This window comes from Poecilia mexicana, unplaced genomic scaffold (genome assembly GCF_051168715.1).
Source record: "Poecilia mexicana isolate PSO_F unplaced genomic scaffold, ASM5116871v1 scaffold_7, whole genome shotgun sequence".
In the NCBI taxonomy this organism is placed as follows: Eukaryota; Metazoa; Chordata; class Actinopteri; order Cyprinodontiformes; family Poeciliidae; genus Poecilia; species Poecilia mexicana.
Window position 1 is genome coordinate 9,787,989 of NW_028263376.1, and position 12,183 is coordinate 9,800,171.

Genomic DNA, 12,183 nt, shown 5'->3' on the forward strand with positions numbered 1-12,183 from the left:
TGTCAGCACAACCACATTTCCTAACGCCATTCACAGTAGGTATAATTAAGAAAGGACGAACTTCGAGCAATGAAAGATAGCAGAGTTAGGGCATCATATAGAAACCGGAAAGGAACTGTTTGACCTTCAGCCGTGAACTTTATGTTCGCAAACAAAGCCAGAACCTCCACGTTATCAAATCTGCTTCAAAACAGAATACTTATCAGAAATATTCTCATTTGTGTTATTTTGAAAAGGGGCAGCACAGAAACGTAATAATTTTTTTTATATATTTGTGGGTAGAGTAGGAAAATGTGAAAGACTTACCCACAGAATAAAAATATTTAAGAGACTGTCATGACAGATATTCCCAATATTTCTGAAAGAAAAAAGTTATTAAAAATTTTCAGACCTGCTCCTTAAAGGCTCACTGATGCACCCACACACAACTCATTAATAGGAGCTTCTATTTGTGTGAGCCAAGAGGTTTGTGCCGTCACCAGAGCAGCGACTGTGGGTTTCTGGGGACAGCTAGTGTATTCTGAACAAAGTGAGCTGCAATGCAAAACCTAACAGAGAAAATGTGCCGTTTCTGGACAGCTGGTAGAAATTCAGCCACAAATCAGAGGAGCCTACAGGAAAAATGCATAAAATTCACACGTGCAGAACCTGTGTCAACAGGTCATTACACATGAATGTAATTCTGTACATGTGCAAAATAATTGGAAATTGAAACGCGAAAATGTGATAAAGCTCATGAAAATGTTCATGTCTTAATATAACGAGATATATGAAACATGATTATACTTGCTTTGCATACATTAAACACAAGACTTTTGAATAGCTGTAAGGTTTAATGTGTGAAGAACATATAAATTTACCTGTGAAACCCATTAGATTACAAGTGATCTCCATGGGAAACATGAAATACAGTAAAACAGGCATTTTATATGCAAGATCTATATTGTGTATTAACATGTAAAACCTCTGGAGGTAAACATTTACCCATGTTTTAACATTTCTTAACATATAAAACATATTTCCCACACTTTGGTGTACTTATTTTCAAAAGTGTTTTCAGTAACCTCATTTGGAACATGCAATCACATTTCTACGTTGAAAAAAAACTCCCAAAACATAGAAACATGATGAATTAAGAAAAACAGTTACTCCTAAAATATTTATGAGATTTCAGAATGCATTGTGCTGAGTGCCAGAGATGAGATTTCCTTTCACTGAGTGGATTGATAACCTTACATCACAACACCCGGTTCGGAAAGGTTGACATTGACTTTTTCGTGGTCTCAATAAGACTCAAAGGCCAAAGCATTTCTTCTGAACCGTTACATAATTATCAGGAAATATTGGTGTGAAAAATAAAGTTGTTTCATGTAGGTCAAAGATGATGTAGTAAATATATATATATATATATATATATATATATATATATATATATATATATATATATATATATATATATATATATATATATCAAGTTGTTACATTCGCACAACGAAGACTTTCTGAAACATGAGAATTATTTTAAATTCAATGCTGAGTTTACTAAATCTTATAAGATTCATGAGCTCAGGCTCTGATCTACTATTGCCTTGTGCAAATTCTGTTGTGGCATTAAAAATTTATTTAGTATTTAATAATGAATTAAACTGCAAAGTAAGTAGCTAAAGTGTGTGGACACTGAATTCTTGCACCTGCTTCTGCAGCATAAAGATTTTTCTGTTTCCTCATCAAATGGTCAGTTTGGTCAGGGAATTACCTGAATAAATCCAACAAACAAATATTAACTAACTTTGCTTAGGAGGTAACTGCTAATTGCAGCATTATTCACCAGAGACAAAAAAAAAGCATATCTTAAATTATGCCCTTGACACAGATGATATAGCTGTTGTGTGGAGGAGGTGCAGGTAATGAGCTGTAGTGGCGGGAGGAGGAAGTGCATAAACAAAAAGATTCTTCATTTATGCAAATTTATTTGGAAAGCCAGAAGAAGACATTAGAAAAATTTGCCAAACCTTTTATCTGAGCTGGGGAACGCAATCTGTTTTCACACTTCTCACATTTTTTTTTCTACATTTTGTTCTTAGTTTGGTTTCAATGGATGTACTGAAACTCTACTGACTGGATTTCATCATTCATTTCCTTCTTTTTTTGCCATTGTTGCCTCTGGATGCAGCAAAGAAGAGCATTACGGAGTGGAGGACTGCAACGATACAACAGCAGGCTTTTATTGGCCATCAAACTCTGCAATAAAAGCTGTTTAAGACATCCCAGGGTTTGAGAGTAGACAGCAGTAAAAACTGCTATTTGAGCAAGACTTTACAGTTTTCACCATGACAATAATACACTTCAATTTGTGACCATTAAAAACTGTCCAAGTCTGGTTAAAACAGACAAGTATTAAAATAATGTGACCTATGAGCAGGTCTGTATTAATGTGATCAGTTATGAGGCGATGATAGCACCTTTGCTTTGTAAAAGTATTCATACATCTTCCACAATTTGTCATAATCAGAAAATTCAGTGTGTTTTATTGGGATTTTATGTGATTGAGCAACATAAAGATGAATCTTATTATGAAGGAGAAGAAAACTATTCCTGGTTCTCACTCAAAATGGTTTAAAAAATGATATGTGGCATGCTGTTTTCCTCCTTTACCATAATAACCCTAAAAAGGAAATCCAGTGCAACCAGCTGCCCTCAGATGTCACCTATCTACTAAATACAATCCAAATGTTTGATTTATTCTCTGTATAAATCCAGACATTTTGTGATTTTGTGAAGGTCTAAGGTTTTTTTTTTTTAAGAAAACATTAAAGAGCAGCGTTATGAAGACCAAGGAACAACACAAGTAAGTTTAGGGAGAGATTAGTGGGGAAGTTTCAAGCAATACTAGATCCCACGCTTTGAGCATCTCACTGAACTTCACTGTTTATTCCATCAACAATTCTGGCATCTAAGGAAGAGTGGCAAGAAATTATTTTCAAAAAGTCTTAAGAAGTTACAAAGTATTAATTTAGCTGAGTTCAAGGCAAATGCATGACACCCTTTCCATAATTTCTGGCAAAAATCATGCATAGTTTTCCTTCAATTTCTAATTATGGACAACTTTTTGTGCGTCTACCACATATGTATAATTTTGCACAAGTTTCTAGCTTTAAAATGACCAAATGTGAAAAACTTTGAGGTGTGGGAGCACTTCTACAATGCACATGTATTTTGACTATTTCATTTAGATGCGGAACATTTCTACATAACCCTGCTATCAATCCAACCGCAGAAAAAAAATCTAATTCAAAAAAGAAAAAAAATTGTCCCAGCCATCTAGATATACAAAGGACAGCATGTAAAGCAAAAATATAGTGTGCTCTGCAGTTCCAGAGAAGAGAGAGCAGAAACGGACACCAGGAATAGCACTTTGCCCTGATATGAGCCAATATTATACTCAAATGACATTAATGCCTAGCAAGCTTTCTTCAACTATAAATCTTTTTGCTGACTTTATTAAATAAACTTTCAATCATTTCTCGATCAGCAAAAAGAACAGTGCTTGGAGAAGCTGATGAAATACCATAAAAATAAGCACGCCAAAAACTATTTTTGCACATCTGCAGATCTTGTCTGACATCAGAGTTTTGCTTCACCATCCTCTGCAGCCTACAGCTACAGCTCCACTATACATATACATGTGTAACTCCTGCTCACCTGTCCTTGACCAGCGTGCTCTTCTTAGAGGTGCTGTCTGTTCGGCCTCTGACTCCTGATGCAACGGGCTCCAGGACCACCACTTGGGGCTTATCAAGGAAACACCAGCCATTGTGCACTCCGACGTGAAGCCTCCGTTCTTGAATGACAACCGTACGTTGGGCATCCTCAGGTTCAGGTTGTTTCTAAGAAACAGAGAAGATCACAATTGGGTTATCACACACCCAAAGCTAAAGCAGTTGACATGAACAGTGCATGTGGATGATCTTGTTGATTTCAACAAGATTATTGTCTAGTGTTCAATGTCATGCTCATAAAGAAAATTGAGTCTCTGATGGAGATTTGATCTTAACCCCAACTAAAGATTTAAAGGGGGGGATGATATGTATTTTCCAGGCACAGAGTGTCATTTCAGAGCACCATTAAATGACTAAGTTACCTTCAGTTGTTATGAAAATGCTGCATACATCAAACATAACTTAAAAGAAATTTAATTTTCCAATTTGATGCCTTGAAATCGACATATCTCTTTAAGAAGCTCATACTCTTTCCGACACGCCACATTCAACACGTCATCACAACAATGTTCCTCCATTACGTAATTTACAACTGTTCTTAGGAGCATTGGACTGAAAAGTAGTTTGTATGATAAGCTCTGCAGAGGAGCGGTTCCACCAGGTATTTGCTCACTGCCGCTGCCGCTAGTCTAGAGGAGCTGAGTGAATGAGGAGTGTAGGAGACTGCAACTCTAGGGTAATATGCGGCATTAAGTGAGAGTAAGTAATTCAGCACCACAGAGGACCGACAGAGGAAATTCATGGATTCCTGAAAGGATACAAGCAATACCAGGTGTGCTTGTGATGAGGAGATATCATTATAACATCAGATAAAGCTAAAAAAAAAGCCTAATTTTACATCCCTTTAAAAAACACTTCAAGCCAACTATGCCTCTCATCACAGTTTTTGGGGCAACGGAGAAACCTCTCTGTCTTGCTTTCTAGAAAATACTGTAAAGGAGAAAAGACAGCAGAAGCAGCAGCAGCTTGCAATTGTAGCCTTTATTTTGGCAAAAAAAAAAAACGCCAATTAAATTGCGAGAATTAAATATATATCATTAATCCCTTCTTTTGTAATATCACATTCACTGGTACATTCAAACAAAATGGCTTTTTAAAAAATATGTATCTGATGGTGTGAGTAAAGCAAAAAAAAAAAAAAAAGTTTAACTCTTATTTTTTATGAAGGCATACTAAAAGAAAACTAGAAACTCCACGTCCAATCATGTCCTCATACTACTGTCAGCTTATTGTGTTTTCTTCCCCTGCAGACTGGCAGTCAAGGGGCCTTGTACAACTTTTGAACTCCATGAGCCGCAATTATAGAGGAGCGAGCAATTTTTAAGTAAAGACTTTCTGTGGACAAGAAAATCTGTTTGCTGAAATGTTGAATTAGTTGGTAATAGCAGTGGTTTGCCGAGAGATAAAGTAAAACTTCTGACAAAGATGCAAAGGTCTATTAAGAATGCTTACTGAAATGTATTAAGGCTCAGGACCGCACTATAAATGCTTAAATTTTGATATTTGTTTATTGAGACTGAAAATATGCTATTAAATATTAAATGATTTTAAATAGTTTAACATTTAGAAAACCTGCACAGCATGATTAAGAGGAAAATAATGTAGAGAAGCTTAGCCCATTAGCTTAGCCACAAATATTATTGTCTCCATGCCTTGTTGGACCGAAGCCGCAAATCATGGTGAAGTACATGGACATATTTTTCAATAGGTTTGCATTTAAAAGTCCCTTTGACTGATATTATGTCACATGTTAATTTCCAAGGAACTGAATAATGCAATTTCATTAGTTATGGGTCAAAATCATTTAAATGACCACAGATAAATGTAAAACTTTATCACTACATAATGAACTCAAATAATGTGTTGTACTTTCAGAGCTGAATTACTAAAATAAATGAGCCTGTCAATGATGTATATTTTATAAATTCACCTGTACAGACAGCCTTCAAGCTGAGAAAATTGACAGTCATTCTCTTTAACTGCTGCTGAAGGCCTAGTTAAACATCCATTGATGCATTTTCCTTGCATTGATGCTTTCATCTGATCACTGAAGCGTACAGAACACATGTAAATCACAATCTGATTCTGAGAAGGCCTGTAAGCGAGGGACTACACACTTGCTGCTATTTGTTAAGTGAGTGACAGTTGTACACTGGCTGACTGCAAACTGTCTAACCCTGAAACGCAAAGACACCATATGCTCGCCTCTCATTCCTACTCCTTCCTATTTGTTTCATTTCGGTGTTCTTCTCCCTATAATGTCTCCTACTCCCACTCGCCTTTTCTCTTTCCTCTCTCTTTCCATTGTCATTCTCGCTCTCAGTCCCCCTAGCAGCTTAAAACCTTCTCCATATCCACCCACACCTTCTCAATCAAATTAGCATATCAATTCAGACGGGGGTTTTCTTTTAAAGCAGCAACAGCAGGAGCAGCAGCCTAGCTTGCCTGGATACCAAACAGCCCACATGCCTAACTACTTACTGTTCTTCTCAGGTTACATCTATGCAACGCTTGACTTTATCCTCATCTCATCCTTTTTACAACCTACCCACCGTTTGTATTTTTCATTTCTTCTAAAGCCAAGCTGCACAAAAGCTCGACAACTCATGACATTTTCTGTTTGGTTATGGGAGATTAAGGTTCTTGTCAAATCCTAGCCTTTTTATCCTGTCTGGAAAAAAAAAACAAAAAAAAAACAAAAAACAACCCAATTCCTAACCACAAATGTGATATTTTATTTCAATATATGATTATTTTGGTTACATATACTGTATATATTCAAAACTATCAACTGTCTTGCCTTTATTATGCGTTTGAGGTATTCTGTGTAACTATGCTTGATAAGTACCTGCAATATGTTTTACATCAATTTAACAGCATTCCTGATACATTTTGAATCATCCCGGCTGTAATTTGACTTTAGGGCAGGTTATATAACCGTTTTAGTTTGCTCACACAGGCTGATGCCTTAATCGATCGCAGAGTTACAAGAACAAATGAGGATGCATCAGAAACTGCAGGTGGTATCGTTACATTATAGTTACCTAAAACAAGTAAATATTGCGTACAAAGTCTACATAAACATAATCATGATTTCTCTGCAAATCGATTTACATATTCTCTTCATCGCTTTGAATAACTTAAATCTCTAGAGGTGTGTGTGCGTGTGTGTGTGTGTATAGTATTGGATTTTAGTCTACTTTGGAAGAGATTTTAACCTCAAGCAGTAAAAGCTTTTTTTCCATTTGTCCAATGCTTAGTGAAACAATTTGAGCTGATTTTAATCAGCATTTTACTTAATTTATCAGTCTGTCATTGTGGTCGTACTTGAACTCATAAGAGTACTGCAACAATAATTACCATTACATTTATGACCCATCATGCCCACTTGAAAAAAGAAACTAGAATGTGCCTATCGGATCTGTAAACTGAAAACTGACATTTAATTACTATCATACAAACATTATTATATATATTTTTTTAAATGTGGTGAGTTTAATTGTCTAATCTAATTTATGAATATTTATTTTAAAGATATTGGTACAATCAGGAAGGTCAATAGCAGATATTTTCCATGTAAAGCGAATTTTCTTTGCATGCCTGTTATCTCAGACTTAAATTGTTCATCTGGCTCTTAAGTGCTTCTGCTCTAATGCAGATGAATAAATGTGTTGATAAAAGCAATAAAGCAGCAGTTTTCATACAGACATCTGTTTGTTTTCATTCATATTCAAAGACTTAATTGTGCAGGTTGACTTTTCAGCAACACAACTAACTGATCTGATATGACCAGAATAAACTAAACTGAAAATAGTAAAGACGCACCCAGAAATAAGCAAACAACATTTTTTGTGTGGAAGTTGTTAGTATAAGAAGAGTGAAAGTTAGCCATTTTCAGTATCCACAAGGTATTTGAGGAAGCACAAAAGATGGAGGGAATAAAAATGGTATGAAGTATTTTGACTGCTCATTACTGCTGTTTTGCTGAATTAGTGAAGGGGTGAACTGACCCAAGACTGCTTTACTTTGGGTATACACATATATACCGATGAGAACTTTTGGCAACGTCAGCCAGGCTAATTATATCAACCAATAACACAAAATGCAGAAGTCAGTTGAAAATATCAGCTCCACATCATGTTGCGTTTGGCTTCAAGTATTAAATGTTTTGAAGCACGCGCTTTTGCTTGTGTAATGTAGCTGTCATTGATATATATAACATGAACATCATGCCACGCATATGTTAAGTATTTATGTATATGGAACACCTTGTGCACAGAACAATAAGTAAAGCTCATCTTGTCCATTGTTATGTCAGATTGTGGCATTTTATTTTGCATCATGCAGCTGATGTAACTAAGCTTTATAGAGTTAAGATGTTATACCGCCTTTAGTCTCGCTGTGACAGAGTTGCAGCTATCAGCACAAGTGTGACAGGATATCTGTAAATAATTGCTTTCAGTGACATTCACATCATAATGATGGTGTATATTTCCACAGATTGTCTGCGCTCACTATTTCCCTTCACTGCAGTCTGTGAAGGATGACAGGCAAATGGGTTTGTCTTTTGTTGGACAGGTCTGTCATGAAGTGTGTCAGAGAAAAAATAAAAGAAAGACAGGGGAAAAAGTTGTTTTGGAGACATCCGTTAAAATGCTGTTTTCTGCTCCTTCTGTCCCTCTTTTCTTGAAAGTTCCTTTTTCATTTATTTCATTGCTCCCTTTTTCCTCACTCTGTCAGTTTCTCTCTCTCTCTACCTATCTTGCACACTATCCTCTTTCTTCCCCTTCTTGCCTCTGTCTGCTGTCGTCACATATTTCTTCCTCCCTTGCCGGAATATGAATATTTTAGGGCTAAGAAGCTTACAGGAACAATGAAATGGCCCCAAAGTTAAATTATACTCCATTTCTGTAGTCACTGAAGAGGGAATTCTCAAAGAGATGAATACACCGGTGGATCAGGGGTGTGCCCCTCACTTTTTTTCTCATTTACACAGGTCCTTTATTTAATTTGTTTTTATTCATGTGTTTGATATGTCAGTAACTACAACTTGAATTGCTCAACTTGGGATAGAAGTTGCACAAGCTAATTTTGGACCTCAGCCTATACTTGATATAACATACTACACAGTGGACCTATTTGCCATTCAAACAGAAATGAAACTTGAGACGCTGATATACCTTGCCACAGAGCTGTTGGTTGGTGTTTAAATATTAGCTTAGGGCTCAGACATTTTGCACTGTACTTATTAATCAACCTTAAGCCATGTTTGGTGGTTCTAAGTGTTCAAGTATTTGCGGTTTTGGCTCTTCGTGAGTTGCTGCGCTCAAACGTCAAAAGACTTTTCCAGTCAGTTTTTCCATTCAAAAAAGGCAGCTCACATAAGCACTACCGGGTCAATCTGACAGCAACGCTCTTCAGTGTGGATGCTGCTACTGGATGAAGAACTCTCAAAATTGGTTATTCTTAGCAATAACCAATTGCTAAGTGACGTGTTTATACGTGTTTATACTATAAGGTGAGAGGAAGTAGAATGACATAGGAAACTATTTTCTAAATGAAACTATTTTAAATGAAAAAAATTATTGCTTTACTAATACACTATTAATCTCCTGGTTGTGTACTGCAATGACAACAAGTCTTACTCTAATACATGCAATATGCCTTCTACAAATATTCCTTCAACAAAACTAATATAATCATCAGGTGGATCAGTGGTAGAGTGTACACCACACATGGGTTACAGTCCACAACACAGCTGTTCAAGGGTCGATTCCCGTCCCTGGATGTACTAGATGTACTTCCCTTCTCTCTCTGCCGTTTTTTCTGTCAAGCTACTAATGAATGTAGGCCAGTAGTGCCAAAAAAACCATTAAAATATATGAAAGAAAATATGCTGGAACAACACCAGAAAAAGACATTGTGGCTGATCTACAGGCTGAAAAGAGCAACAGTGGTTAGTGTCTCTTGCATCGTTCCACTTTTGTTTTAAAAACTGAAGTACTCTAAAGTTTCAAATGGCACTTTCGTAATAGAATCAGGAGATTACATCTTATGAACAAAGCTTGTTTTAGATGCAATTTACTGCTCCAATTGCTAAGTGAGGCAGGTGGGGGGAAAAAGAGGGTGACATATTAGTAAGCAAAACTAATTTAGAGAGAGACAATAGCAATGTAATGGAACTGCTGAAAAATGAAATGGAGTTTATAAAAACAAAAACAAAAAGATTTGAAATAAATGAAAGTACATTCTTGGAAAATTTCAGAAAAGCTAATACCTTTATGGCAATGGAATTAAATGAGTGGGAAAGTTCTCCTAAATGCTCACAACAGAGAACAAGGGTCAGGATAGCAAAATGTTTGACCGTCCACACCTTCAGTAAAGTTACATTTAAATAAATTCTTTGGGCTGTAAGACATTAACGTATTTAAATCTTGTCAATGAGTTATTTATAATGTATGTATAACAAACTGGTCACCTTACAACAAACATGTTTTGTGGTCCACTGCCCATTTCATGTCATTTCAGGTTTGGAGAATTGATCAGACCTTTCAGTGAGTCATATAAAGGCACAAAGAGCAATTTGACCCTCTGCATCTCCAAGGGCCATTGGCACTGTTGCAGCCTGTGGGTTGTGAATAAGGTTCATTATCCTAATTATCCATGCCTTTTATCCACACCTGTGTGTGGATGAAAGGTGTCCCTGGAGGGACATGTAGGATGATCACAACTCTTAATTTTCCAGCGCTCAGGCTAGTTTTTGTTGTGAAGATTTTATCTTTAATGTGCATTTGGTTATTTCATTTAAAACATGTCTTCCAAAAGGTTTGTTGATTTTTAGTTTCTAGTGATGATTTAAAAGAAATGTAAATGCTTACCATTAGAAATATATAAAAATACATAAATAATGTGTTCCGTTACATTTGTTCAGGAATAAGCTGCCGTTTGGCTAATCAGAATACACATACTACAGGTTGTATTTTGCCATTTTATATTACTCTTTTCTCCAGTAAAAGACAATCTGCTGGTCAGAATACAAAGATGCTCACTGAAAAAAGTAAGCTATAGAATTTACCTAATAAATCTGAGGTAACAATTTGCATCGACTCTTTTGGGGTAAATTCAGTACCATATATTGAGTATAAAATAACTGAACAAAAAATATATGAAATACTTAAAGAAATTGGGTAAAATTTACCTCATATTTATGTATATATTCAACAGCTACTAACTCAGTTAAATTGGGTAAAACTATGTCTTGTTTGCTAGTAGGTAATACCTGCTAATTACAAATAAAGGTTAATTAAAATCAGTTAATAACATTACTTATTCTGATAAGGTAAGATTTACCCCCAAAAAAGACATTCAGATCATACACCTTCTCAATGTTTTTAATCCATAAAGTCATCAAAAACAAAAACACAGAATAAACTGCAGCACAACAGTGTCACAGCACATTTCAAATAATGAACCTGCGTTATAACCCAACAACTTCAAATGTTTCAGTAATGTTGGACAATAAAACATATACCTGTTTTAGGACATCCAGACTGCTCAATAAGAAAGGAGTAGATCAGAGAAAAGGAGAAGTGAGGAGAGAAGAGCAGAGGTGCAAGGGATGTCCAATCACATGAAGATTTTCTTATATCTAAACTCTTGTGTTTCTTCAGCCTCATACAAAAGTGACTGACCAAATCTGCAATCTGCAGGTGTATTTATACACAACAAATAACTGAACTGCCTTGTTTATATGCAGCAATAATACACTAAATTATCAAAAAAATGAATAAAGTGCAGTACAACAGCTTCACACAACATTTCAATGAATAAGCCGAGCCAATTAACAAGGTAGTTATTTTACTGCGGAAAGTAGCTCTGACAAAAAAATGCTAAACAATGGCAACAGCTCATTGTTTTTTTTGTTGTTGTTGTTGTTGTTGTTTTAGCAATCATAGATCTCACACGATCTGGGCTAGGAGCCTAACTGTGAATATATCTCCTTCCACATGCTAATCAATTCAAAGCACACTTGTGAAGCCAACAATATCGAAAAAAAAAAAAAAAAAGAATTTTGCTCATCCGGACTAAGGTCTTTACTGTCACCATGACAATGAGAGTGTGAGTTGGTGAGAGACAGAGTGAGTTGCTCCTCACACATTGGATATTAGCTCCCCCATATTGAGCATGAGTCATCTATGGCAAGAAACAGTTGCAGCATCATTAGCAGGCTGCTCTCATCCTCCCACTCCCCCCACTCCTTAACGAATTTTAACTGGCACTGAGCTCTCACTGATAAATCATTGTTGCCCTGCTGCTGAAACACACAATTCCAGCCCAAAATTATTAAGTCAAACACAGTCGTGCTGCTGCCAGTCTGTTTCCTGTTCAGCTTCCGACCATTTGT

The 12,183-nt window shown here is 36.1% G+C and overlaps 1 pseudogene; it reads right to left on the minus strand.

Annotated features, from left to right (window-relative positions):
- LOC148158300 (nephrocystin-4-like) overlaps positions 1–12,183 on the minus strand; it is a 174,159-nt pseudogene that overhangs the window by 118,552 nt on the left and 43,424 nt on the right.